General features: G+C 46.8%; 1 long non-coding RNA gene across 4 annotated transcripts; it reads left to right on the forward strand.

Moving 5' to 3' along the window:
* The first annotated feature begins 2,971 nt into the window (after nt 1-2,971).
* Nucleotides 2,972-13,290, forward strand: LOC129383457 (uncharacterized). Of its 4 annotated transcripts, none has more exons than XR_008611369.1 (2): nt 2,972-3,854; nt 11,827-13,290. It is a non-coding gene; the product is annotated as an uncharacterized lncRNA (long non-coding RNA). The 4 variants fall into 4 exon arrangements; XR_008611368.1 differs by having other exon boundaries at nt 2,972-3,850; XR_008611370.1 differs by having other exon boundaries at nt 2,972-3,776.
* Nucleotides 13,291-13,689: the final 399 nt, after the last annotated feature.

Below are 13,689 nucleotides of genomic sequence, written 5' to 3' on the forward strand. Positions count from 1 at the left end.
CTTCTATTTCAGTTCTAAGTATTGCAGTTGCATATATGCACACCTAGCACATGCTTGGATGCTTAATGAATGAGGTGTCGCACTCTTTGCATTGTTACTGTTGAGGTGGCAAATGCTTAGCATGGGTCATTAAACGATTTCCAAGGATCGATCTGTCCAAGATCTGGCAACAATGCTCTTAACATGCATTGTGAATGGCAGTCTGCATGTTGGCCGTGTAAATAGCTCAGAGTATTTGACATGCCTCTACTACAGTGTGGCAACAGTGTTCAGAATCTGAGTGAATGTTAGCATGAGGCCACTAAGTGGCGCACTTGACTGGGGATGCAGAGGTTGAGGGAGTAGAGGGGAGGTGGGGGGGTCGGGGCTTTGCCAGCCACATACAGACATCTTGGGGAAGGGGGAATGTGTCCTTCGTGCCCCCCCCCTCTGTATATGCCACTGACGTTGCTACAGGAGTTGACCACTTGGGGCACATTTCTTAGTCAGCTTTAGGCGATCCCTAAGCCCAAGTGATGGATTGTCTAAGGGCTGCTCCAGGACAAAATCTCTGAAGAGATATTTCCTGTGTCCGGGTAAGGTCACAGGCAAGGAGCAGACTTATCGGGGAAGTAAGGCACATATATACGTGTCCCACCAGAGGCAAGATTCCAGTGCCTGGTGAAGAGCATGGGGATTACAGTTAGGTTAGATGGAGGAATACAGTTAGGGGTCGCAAATGAGGCAGTTGATTGAGCCAATTGGTCTGCCCAAATGGTTGAACCAATTCCATCTGTGCCCTTGTACTCAGTGCACCTCAATACTGAGATGTAAGCAAGTGTAGAGTCTGTGAATTTATTGACAGATTTGTAGCATTCTTAACTGTAACTTGTTTGAGCTGCTTCACTGCAGTAAGTGACTGAATCTTTTATCGTAAGTGATAGAGAGGGACTTGCACTATTGTGATGTTGGGTGCTGTACAGATGGACTAGATGGCATCATGAAAGGCTTGCAATGCAATTCAAGTAGTATGGTGAGTTGGGCGTTTCTGGCTTGTACGTGACGAAAAAACCAATAGTGGCGTGAGATGGGCTCGCATAGTTTTGTTGTGCTCAGCGTGTCACAGATGCTTATTTTTGGTAAGCCTCACAAGATTCCATAGTGCCATGTTGTGTAACAAGATTTTTTTATATCTGCAAATATGTAGTTAGAAAGAACCTGATGGGCTCAGTGTATACCGATTGTCATTGATCGTCAACTTGCCCTCCCTAAAGCCGCATTGATACGGCTTATTTAGCTTTCTAAAGAGTGTAGGAGATGATGCGATTTATCATTTTCTCGAAGACTTTGCATAGACAGCTACTGTAAGTATCACAGACCTGTTGCTAGCTGCCAAAGAAGGATCCTAATCTTGCTCCTTGAGAAGAGGAATTACAATGGCTTTCTTTTTTATGCAGAACGAAGATGCCTGAAATGACAGATTTTGTTTTATAATTTGAAGAATCATTAGTGTTTCAAGATGCAAGTGTTTTAATATCTTGTGTATGTATAATTCCATCAAGTGCCAGGGGCAGACTTGTTACAGAAATTTAAGGAGGCTTTAAGCTCAGAATGATAATAGCTATAATGTGGAACATATTTGAAGTTTACTTGTTTTCGTTCAGCAATTTCACATAAAAGAATCTTAATAATGTGCATCACTATAGGAAATAGGTTCGAAATGTGAAGCTCCCACCCTCCACAGGCGCATTCCTTGCCTGACCTCGTAATGTGTTCCCTTAATTGATAATTGGCCAATGTCAAAGCATGGGTTTGCCTCTGTTTAAGCCTTCCAAGCTCAACAAGCAACCACGACTGGGTCACCGTACCTTTAGTTTACTATTACTCTTTCAAGGATCCGCTCAATTTACTCGACGATAAGCACGAGGACGCGGCTAATCCCGGGAACGCAGGAAAAGAAAGCTTCTGTTTATAATTGAGCACAATGGTGGCGGCCGCATCGGTTTCTCCGCGATCCGAGTCAGTAATATTTGCGCAGCTATGATGACATTAAGACGCACGGCGCTGCAGGAAAAGGGGTGTTAAAACTGGTTCACTGGTTGCTTCGATCTCAAAAACGAATCGTGGTGACTGACTTTTGTGGTAGACAGCTAGCAAAGAACTCGTATGGGCCCGACCCTCTGAGGAAACATTCGAGTGACAGTGCGAAGACTGCAGTTTCACGTATCCGTCACACTGTATATAAATCCCTATTGCGGCGTTCGGAGACTGCTGTAAACACAGCGTGTGGCGACGTAAACGTGGACATGTACGCTTGCAGCGCTTGTCGTCTGCTGCTCCAGAGAGGAAACGGGGGAGAAGCGTGCGTGTGCTTGCGGCCCCACCACATTCCTCGGGCTCTCGGGTGACGCACGAGACGCTCAAAAAAATTGCTTTCCATCTCTGCAGGCCCCTGATAGATAGCATAATATTTTTATGCCTTGTAATATTGAACGCTGACTATTTTTATAGAGAAACGCATGACAGTATAGTTGAGATCATTTTGCGTTGATGTCTTTTATGTGTACATTAATGAACACATAAGACAACTTTCTTTCATATCTTTGCAAGTTAAACGCATTGTTTGGTAAGATTTGATCTATTTCAATTGTTTTAGTTTAATTTAATAAAGTGACGTCACTTCCGTGCGTTGCAGGAGTCGATTCTGTGTGAAGTCGTCTGGGGAGCACCGCGTTGCACGAGATGCTGCCTACTTTAATTTGTGCTTTCTCTGCTAGAGGCATAGAGTTTCTCACTACATTACCTAGAGGGAAATCTGGCGCTGCTGCGCTGTGGTACGCATGGGAATGCCGGTATGTTGTGGATTCGGATTGGCATCGTTCTCGTAGAGACAGGGAAAGTGTCTGCGTTCACCCGGTCGACGGAACGCAGGCGTTAGGTTCACCCAAACGTCACGTCCGGGATGTCGCATTCATTCTTTTAGCGTCCTCGATCACCTTGCCCCGGGGTTGCCCCGAAACCAGAATGGTGCGCTTTGCCCCGCCGTGGTGCCGCACTGCGGAGGGTCAACATCGAGGACAAAACTGCACCCTGCGCAGAGTGCTTGCATGCAGCGCTACTTTGCCCCTGGCGCGCAAAACGTGCGCGAACACGCGCACGCGCATATTTTATTGTTTGCAGATGCTGAGCATCTGCGGCAAGCGCTCGAACCTTGTCAAACTGCGTGCTCCGACATACCTGGTTGCAAGCAAACACCAATGAATTTTATAATTAATCCTGACGACCCGTTCAATGAACCTGTCCACTTTCGGCCGCTCTTCACCACACTGTTTTTGGACGAGGTCGAGCAGAATGTCGTCTTCGCTGTCAGACGAACTTGAAGAATGCTCATCGATTGCGGCAACTAGCAGCGCTTCCTTTCTCATCGCCGACAAATCCACTAGCTAACTCCGTCAACTCCGTTGCAACGTACCGCAGCTATCGGGCCAGAGCGTCCGCGGTTCTGCAGTCGGCAGTACGCGCGCACGTCGCGCGTCCCGCAGTGCTTGCTGGGATTGCACTCCGCGCACCGCCGATTTTCTCGGTGCGAGACGGGGCAACGGAAAACCGCTCCAACAGGGTGCGCTTCCGGTGATCGAGGATGCTCAGTGCGCACCGGTGCGATTGATCGAGGATGAAAGTGCGCACCAAGGCGCCCCGGTGCGCACCGGTGCGGGTGATCGAGGACGCTATTTGTTTTTCGCGTCCGTGATGTCACATCCGTCTTTGGTTTTGGCGGCAGAATGGCAAGCTCAAAGGTGAGCTACGCTCAAACAACTGGACAAAGATGTGGATCGTTTATTTTTTGGGGCTTGTGCTAGCGTAAGCTATCGTAAGTACTTCACTTTTCCATTCGATGTGCCTCTACTATGCAAACCTACGCTTTCGGCTGCCTGATACTTCATTTCCAGGTTCCTTACCAGCTTATTTTCCTTGTGACGCATCCCGCGGACCGCCGCACCGATCAGCCAGTGCTACAGTGTACTAGCGCCGAGAACGCATATTACACGACACTGTTCATCTTAGGTTCCTTCAAACTTGTAAGAGCCTTTTTCACAATCACTTAAACGTAACATTACCTGGTTACGGTGCTGCTACACGGCAGAATGTGTAAATGGCGGATGACCCAAGTGCGGCATGTGCGCGCACTTGTTTAGAGAAAATAAGGAGTATTCATCATTTATCTCGCAATGTAAACGCACATTCCTGACACATGGTTCAGGTCTGCCATCCGCCGACTAAGGGCGGTAGTGAATGAAGTCGCTAAATGAGTGCTTTGCGGCGTCATTAAACGCGCGGGAAACAGCGTTCGTTTACATAGTAATATGAGCCTTTACATAGCAATATAGCTGCGCTGTCAACAGCCATTCTCTGGTAACCTTTCTCCGCAGCGTAACGCTCGAGTGCTCTGTGCAGATGTGACAAAGGTTGTGTGTGCGGTCGGTATTTGTGATTTTCTAGAAAGAAGCTTCATTACAAAGTGCATGATCAGGCTGCGTGGTCGTCCATTCTACTAGAGCGGGACAATCAATAAACGATACAAGCATGGACATACACATGCTGTTGCCAAATAACCTTTAAGGTGGGTCCATTTAATACTGGTGATTTAATCGTGGATGAAGACTGGGATGTTCTCTTTATGTGCTTACTTCAAAGTAGGATAAATCGTAACTTGGCCAACAAATTTTACTAGTGTTATAAGGTTTTGTGAGAAAGGGTGTTGTGTATGGCTTTGTAACGAGTCATTGTCTCCCATCGCACGTGTATATCCCGGCTGGAAGTTATGTTCATGTGCTCAAGAGTGCTTCAGGAACCCTCTGAGCACTTGAACGTTGATATTACAGCCACTTGTGAATTCTGGTCCTATGTAAGCATTAAGGGGTTTTAGCACTCATCTTAGTGATAACCTTAGACGTTAATTCTATAGTGTATATTGTTAACTGACAAGCTGGGTCTGGTAAGTTTTACATCTTGACACTAAGAACCTGTGGCATGATGAGTTTGCGCAAAAGAACAGTGCAGGTGCCATCATATATACATTCATTGTCATTCACGCACACTATTGGAGGGACTCCAATCTACATTAAGTACAGCGCGATCGGCGCCAGTACCAGTGGTCGCTCAATGTGTGGTTTGGAATTTACGCCAGTGCAATAATCAGTACCATCTTCAATCACGCACTGACTGGACAGCGTTATGTGAACGAAATCCTTGAAGGAGTGGTTGATGAGTTTCTCAGCAAAGTCCCGCTGTCACATCTTCCACTTCTGCTGTATCAGCAAGATGGGCCACCTGCATGCAGCAGCAGCCGAGCACGAAACTGGTTGGGTGCTACTTTTCAAATAGATTGGAAGGCACGAGCCTGCAAAGAGGCCGGCTAGGTCACCTGACCTCTCCGTTAAGTTTCTTCCTTTGGGGTTATGTGAAAGATTGTGCCGGACGTCAGCTTAGACGGACGTCACATTAGTTCAAGGTAAGGATAACGGATGTCTGCCATAGAATTCCGGCATCGGTCATCAAGAAAGCCACTAAAGGTGTGATAAAATAGACAGTACTGTGTAGCTGCAAAAGGAGACCTATTTGAACACGTCCTCTAGGCTGATGTTCAACGCAGCTTACAAAATAATAGATTGTAAGAGCACACAGTTTTTTTTGTTTTGTTTTTTTTTTGTCTGTGTGTGTGTGTGTGCCGACATTCTGATTGCCAGTTCGGCTCATAGAAGTGGTATATTCAATATCGTGAACGCATTGGTTTTGCCTTTTCTCTACAAGTTGGTGGCTTTCCAGTGTGTTTATTTCGCTTTTATTTGTTGACACGAACCTGTTTTTGCAGCACGTGTACACTTTCATGAAAAATAACACGCTCACTTTATATTGGCTTTGGTCCGAAGCAAGTTTCTGGTGCGAAATATAACTTCGCCCGCACTCTTTCGATGCGGTGCGAGCAAAGTCTGGATTTTGAAACATTCTGTGCCTATTACATTGCTCTTCACATTTCGTGTGTGGTCAGAGCTGCACTTTGGCTTCGTTATCAAGGTGCTTTTGTTATCATTTATCAGTCGGCCTTGAGAGAGGGATAATAAGTGTGACGTAGAGAGAAAGGAGAAGCTGCGAAACCTGCTGTTGGGGCTCCTTCCCTACCATTATCAAGGTGGTGCGCTGTCTCTTCGGGTTTGCGATAGGCAATGCAGTTACTTTCAATCAGCTTATTTGAGGGCACTGCTTTATGATGCGGGTGAGAGTTTACTCACATGGTATTCGCCACCGCAAAGCCCGCATCGGCATAGCAGGTCTACAATCGAACATATATGATCTACCGCAGAAGGGTACTCCGCAAGGATCAATAATATCTCCTTTCCTCTTCAACATCGGACTTAGAAAACTTGCTTTACAACTGGAAAACATCCCAAAACTCGGATGTGCCTTCAATGCTGACGATATCACTCTATGGGCAACCAAGGGTTCATACGGCGACAGAGAAAACACATTGCTCACAGCTATCGGATACATTGAGTCATACCTAACCACAGCAGGAATGAGGTGCGCCCCACACAAGTCGGAGTACCTTCAAGTCCGGCCTAAGCAAACTAAGGAACATCGAGCCCCGCCAATACATCTCGAGATTGCCGGGCAACCTATAAAGCGCGTCCCGACCGCACGCATACTAGGTATGCACGTCCAGGAAAACAACGGCATAAAGCTAGCCTCAGAGAAATTAAATCACGTTATAAGAAGCACCGCATCACTCATCGCCAGAGTAGCGCGCAGCAAAGATGGTTTCACAGAGGACGAAACCTTAAGACTGGTACAAGCCCTCGTCATCAGCCGTGTCACGTACGCACTACCGTATCAAGTGAAGCGCAAAAGCGAGACGGAGGGCATGGACACTCTTATAAGAACGGCGTACAAAACGGCATTACAGCTACCGTCAAGCACAAGCACAAAGAAATTACTAGCGCTAGGTGTATACAACACCTTTGAGGAGCTAGCAAGTGCCACGCTCATAGCGCAGAGGGAGCGCCTAAACAGGGAAGACACCTTCTTCAACGGCTAGGGTATCCGCTGACACCTCAGTACTGCAAAGAAGAAACACAGCTCTTGCCTAACCACATTAGAGAGAACATTGTAGTAGACCCTATCCCCAAGAACATGCACCCCACCCACAATCAAGAAAGAAGAGCAGCGCGTGCTCGCATGTTGCACAAACGCTGTTTCAGAGACCCGGATACGTACTACACGGACGCTAGCCCGTATCCCTCGTCGCCACGTTGCGGGCCCAGATACACACTCGCCGTTGTCAATCAGGGGAACCTGGTAGCCTCAGCCTCCATCCGCGCCACATGCAGCGCAGCAGCAGAAGCAGCAGCAATCGCTCTCGCACTTCGCGACGCCAAGAGCAAGGGAAGGTCCGCCCGCGTCCTTACGGACTCACAAGCGGCGTGTCGTTTATACATGAATGGAACACTCCCTATACAAGCCATTCAAATCCTGGGCCGCACACTAGAATGGACCCACGGTATCGTCTGGTGTCCCGGGCACGAAGGCCTGCGGGGCAATGAAGAGGCGGACTGCGCAGCTCGAGGTCTCACTAGCCGAGCGGCAGACCACACCGTTCTTCAGCCCCCGACAGACCGACGAGCGACCCACGAGTTATTAACGACAGGTCAAGAAATATTACAGGACCAACGGCTCGGAAGAATGCAATACGCTCCCCCACACAAAGCTCTCAATAAACTCCAGGCAAGGGACTGGCGCCGCCTGCAAACTAACACTTACCCACACTTGTCTCGTCTACACGCAATCTCCCCAGACAGCTATACGTCCCGAACATGTCCCTGGTGTAGCAACCACATAGCGACACTCGCGCACATAACGCACGAATGCACCGACCGTCCGGGCGACGCAATTTCGCCACGAGTCACAACACACACACTCACTACGTGGTCTTGGGAGGCGAGACTCTCCGAACTGGACCTGGGAAGCCAACTGGCGACCCTGGACCAGGCCCGGCGAGCCGCGATCGCCAGTGGAGCCCTGTCAGAGGGAACCACCCAGGAATAAGCCGCGCAACGGCTTCTGCAATAATAAAGTTCCTCCTCCTCCTCATAGTTCGTGAGGTTATTTTCCAGTCGGTTAAATTGTACGCAATTAGTATGTCGCTGAAAACACTGCAGTTAGATATCATTTTGGGATGCCAACAAATGCCTCATTGACACTTTGAAAATTATGAGAGTACTTCTCGAGTTAGATAATTGAAATTCCCAAATTAAATCTCAGTAACGAAAGAATTACTGGCTACTACTCCACTTTACTGGAAACAATATGCACTAGGTTTTCTTCGAGTAACGGAACTGTTTTTGTTTTTTTAATCTTAGTGCATGATAGCTGTGGAACACTCTCTCTCTTCATCCCTATAGCCCGTTTTCCAGTGCAGGGTAGAAAAACGGACATGCGTCTGGTTAAACTCTCTGCCTTTCCTCTCTTCTATTTCTCTCTCTCTATAATTCACTCAGCAACCATAATGAGGGCAAGCCCGATTCACTCGAAATCAGAATCAACAGCAGTCATGTGCGGCAGCACTTATGCTCGGACTAGCAGAAAAAAAAAGAGGCTGCAGTTTTGCAGAAAGGCGAAGCAGTGTTAGTGATAGCCAAGTATGCGACAATTACACGAAGGAAGATTACACCAGCAAGGGGACTCAGGCTGTGAAATTGAACTGTCTCCTACTATGAGGTCTTGTATATACTTAGCGCCGTTACTTCAGTGCTGAAGTCTTCGAGGTCAAACGAAGTTTCTTGAAGTGCAAGAAATATATATATATATATATATATATATATATATATATATATATATATATATCTATATATATGTATCGTAAGGAACCGCTTTATTCCAGCCAAGCTTGGACTACTACCTCGAGGATTAAACTGTGCTGCTAGTGATGATATATGCAGATGAAAAAGATGTGCAGATGATGAAGTTGAAAGTCAGGCATGTGTTGTGCCCATGCTAATTCTCTCTCGCTGTGGAAGCGGCCGCCTGGCTGCGCGTAAGTACTATAATATGCGTCAAGTATTTGGTTTTAAGCGGGAGACATGCACTATCTCTGTGCCACAGCAACGGGAATCGGGTGGCGTTCTAACAAGCGAGACATGGTAATTGACAGGTGATGTCTGCTCAACGACCGCGGAAAGTCGAATAAAACACCAGAAATTTTTTGCATAAGCCAGGAACGCACACAGGAGTCCAAAGAACTTCGTCACCAGGAGAAAAAGTCACAGCACAGTGGGTCGAGTCGTAACGAAACTTGCGAGCGCCCTGGGAGACGCCTGTGTTAAGCGGGGCGAGGCGACTGCACTCCTCGAGGCGAGACACAAACTGTTCCAAGAAAGGAACTGATGGGGGTACAGGAGTCGAAAGGAATGATACATCAAGAATGAAACTTGGTGAACAGCCATAGATGAAGAAAAAATTTTAAAAGCCAGTAGTACGTTGAGTAGCCATGTTATAGGCGAATGTCATGAACGGCAGGATTGCATCCCCGTTCGTGTGGCCAGGGCGGATGTACATCGCAATCATGTCAGAGAGGGTATGGTGAAAACACTCCGTCAAGCTGTTGGTCTGCGGATGGTAACTGGAAGTCGTCTTGCGAATTGTGTTAGAGGCGCACAGAACTTCGGTAAGGATAGAAGAGAGGAAGACTGCTGCGGTCACTGAGGAGAACGCGCGGAGCGCTGCGGTGTAAGATAATGTTGTGTAGAAAGAAATCGGCGACTTCAGCAGCAGTCCCGGATTGTAGAGATGCTGTCTCCGCATAGCGTGTTGGATGGTCTATGGCCGTTATAATCCAACGATTGCCATGTAAGGTCGTGGGAAGAGGACCATACAAGTCTATTCCAACTACTCCAAAGGCGAAGCGGGACAAGGCAGAGGTTGTAAAGAGCCAGAAGGAGCTGTTGGTCGTTTGCGGCTTTGACAATGAACGCAGGGTGCAACATACTTCGCAACGGCTGAAGATAGGCCAGGCCAGGAGCAGCGACTTCATATTCTGTTGTAAGTCTTGTGGTAGCCTAGATGACCAGTCGTCGCATGATCGTGAAAGGCTTCAAGCACCTCACATTGCAGAGAACATGGTATGACCGCGACCCATTTGTTGCCATCGATGTGATAAATGTTGCGATGTAAAACCTCATTGTGCAGCTTGAATTGATTAAGTTGTCGACGAAGTCAGGCGTTTGGAGGTGACGAAGAATCTTCCATGCGTTGGAGAATAGTTCAGCAGTATGGGTCGATGCGTTGGTGGGACACAAGGAAAGATGGGCTGTCGTGTCTTAGCCATTCGAGGGTTACAATGGGTAAAGCCGATGAAGAGGACTCAGGACGTGCACAATCACGGAGAGGATATGGTGAATCGTCATGATTCTTCAGAGGGTAGCAAGAGAGAGCATTGGTGTCTTGATGCTTCTTTGCAGCCCTGTAGGTGACATTGAAATCGTACTCCTATAGGTGAAGCACACAGCAACCCAGGTGACCTGATAAATTCTTTAGCAATGAAAGCCAGCACAGTGTGTTATGGTCGGTAACGACTGTGAAATGGCGGCCATGAAGATATGGGCGAAATTTTTGCACTGCCCAACAGCAAGGCACTCCTGCTTGGTTATGGTGTAGTAATTCTCTGCACTGGTTAGTGCACGACTACCATAAGTAATTACTCGTTCGCGGAATGTGTTGTCACGTTGCAGTAGAATGGCACCGAGACTAACTGCTAGCGTCGGTGTGAAAGATGGTGGGCGCGGTCGGATCAAAGTGGCACAGTACTGGGTCTGACGTCAGGGCATGTTGCAAAAGCAGGAAAGCATGTTCACATTCGTCGGACGAAACAAAGGGCGCATTACTGGCGAGGAGTTGATGGAGCGGGGACGTAAGCGTAGCGAAGTTGCATATGAAGTGCCGGAAGAAGCAAGTCCAAGAAAACTGTGCATGTCTTTTTGACGCAGTGGACACAAAATTCGAGGATGGCAGTAAGCTTATCGGGGTCCGGTCGAATACCTTCTTTGCTGACTATGTGCCCAAGAACTTTGATGGCCTTGCTGGCGAAACTGCATCTGTGTGTGTGTGTTGTGTGTGTGTGTCCGCGCGCGCGCGCGCGCGCGTGTGTTGAGCTGCAAACCAGCATTTGCAAGAGAGGCAAGGACTTCATCAAGACGTTGCAAATGTTGTGAGAACATGGTTGAAAAAAAACACAATGTCGTCGAGATAGCACAGACAGGTTTTCCATTTCAAGCCACACAAGACTTATCGATCATGCGTTCGAATGTGGCAGGCACATTGCAGAGTCCAAAAGGCATCGCACTGAACTCGTAGAGCCCATCAGGGGTAGCAAATGTCGTTTTTTCTTTGTCGGATTTGGACATCGGTATTTGCCAGTAGCCTGGTCTAAAGTCAAGGCTAGAAAATTATTCAGCACCGTGGAGTGAATCTAGTGCATCATCCATCCGTGACACGGGGTAAACATCTTTGCGCACGATTTTGTTCAGCGCACGGTAATAGACGCAAGAACACACTGAGCTGTCTTCGTGACAATTGCAACGACATGAGTGTCAACAGCTCAAGTGACAGTTGATCCACGAGGCAACAGTTGGGGTTCGAGAGTTTGGTTTATTGCAGTAAGCAATGCAGACCCCTCAGAGAAGCGAATAAGGCCAGGGGTAATCAGAATTGCTCGAGATAGGGTATGGTCATAGGGTAGAATGAGTACGCCGCCATCCACAATGTTACAGGAGTTGACACCTATAATCTCTTCTCTAGGTGGCCAAAGAACGTAATCGGAAGAGGTGACGAGACGAATGCGTTCTTCGTGGTTAGGAAAAGAATTGCCAGTGGCATCCAGTTGTGTGAGGCGTTGACGACAAGAGATGGAAGCAGACGCCAAAGAAGTCCCACCCCAAGATGAGTTCATGGGTCACTCACGAAATACCGCAAAAACAATGTGGTGAAGAATTTAGTCTATGGACACACGAACAGTACACGGTGCGATTGGACGAATAATAACGTTGGCTGCTGCACAAAGAGAAAGGCCGGAGTAAGGCAATTCTTGTGTTTTATAGAGTCCCGAACAGTCACATGGCAATAATCGCCAAGCGTCTTGTAACATGGAGCCACCTCAGAATTGCACCAAACAAAGATGATGGATGCAGCCAGTCTTGCCAGATAACTACATTTTGACTATTCTGTATTGTTTGCATTTATTGTGCAAAAGGAATTCTCGCAGAGAGTTTTATCTTCAGTGGCCTTCAGTTGACGTCATCTGCTACAACTAGCACATAAGTTAACTCCATAGCACCACTAGGATGGAGACATTGTGTCGTGGGATGCTTCCTTAAAAGTGGGCAAGAAGATTCTAAAGGAAAAGTGTGAGATGGTCACAGTAATAACCAAGGCATATGGCATGCGAATGACCCAGCTATGAAGGTATTATCAGATGTGGACAAGCATATAATACTAAATGGCGCCTTGCACGAGTACCAAGTGTCAAATGTAATGAGTATTGTGCATTGAAAGGGCCAAAAATGTTTTGTACATGCAAGGGAGCACTATGGGCATTTGATAGCAGTTGCTTAGATGTACTACATTAAAGGGAACCAAACGAATTCCCTTAGACATAAGTATGCAGCAAATTCAAGGACTAGATGAAGCTTCAAAGAAACTGCATTTCATGTAGGATAGGTGTGAATGACCTTTGTGCATGAGATCAGTGACAAAAACACTAAATGAATGCAGTACAGTGTCTGCATCATATCTTGTGCAGACCAAACTAGCCTGGAGTTTCAGCATTCCTTGTCAGTACATTTAAATAGGCACTACATTGTTCAAAGTGCTATATTGTTCTACAAAACATAATATGCAAGATGTAGCATGCTAACCCTCGTGGCTCAACAACTACTGAACCGAAACCTCAATGAGCAGTGAAGCGTCCTTGTAATTTTCATCGTAACCATACTTTTGCTCTTGAAAGTGAACCTCTTTAGTGAATTTGCTTGTGTATTAATTTTTCTTTAGGCAAGTATTTTTTATACATGTTAATGTCTCAATCCTGCTTTCTCTTTCCGGAGCTAAAACAAAATGCCTCTTATTTCAATTTGATCTTTTGACCTAGGAAGCCATCATCTGGTGCTGTGTACAGCAAGCACATGCTTCGGGCAAGGAGGGAGCCAGCACCACATCTACATCAGCAAGAACCTCGGTGCTCAAAATAAACATTTTCTGTGCAAATACCTGTCTTTTTATACTTCCAGCATGAATTAATAAGTTCTTTTGCCTTCACATGCAGGAAGGTTTATAGGAATAAATAGTGACTGTTGAATGCCCAGGAAAAGCCTTGAAGCCATTCTACTTGTACAGTGATAAAGTACATGTGTACTTGAACTTGATAGTACAGAAACGAAAGGCAAAGTAACAGGCAAAATGCTCGGGGCAGCAGTCGTATAAATGGTAGATGAACACAGCTAATATTGCTGTCCAGTTTCATTCAGTTTGACCAAGTGTTGCAAGAATTGCCTTCAGTATGAATCATTCAGTTTAGCCAGCTAAAGTCGAACTCGTACAAACTTTGGAATGTCTGCCGAGAATTTTAGCATACATGGTATGTGTGCATCCTTCAGCAGCATTACA

The sequence above is a fragment of the Dermacentor andersoni genome, chromosome 8 (assembly GCF_023375885.2).
Source record: "Dermacentor andersoni chromosome 8, qqDerAnde1_hic_scaffold, whole genome shotgun sequence".
Classification (NCBI taxonomy): Eukaryota; Metazoa; Arthropoda; class Arachnida; order Ixodida; family Ixodidae; genus Dermacentor; species Dermacentor andersoni.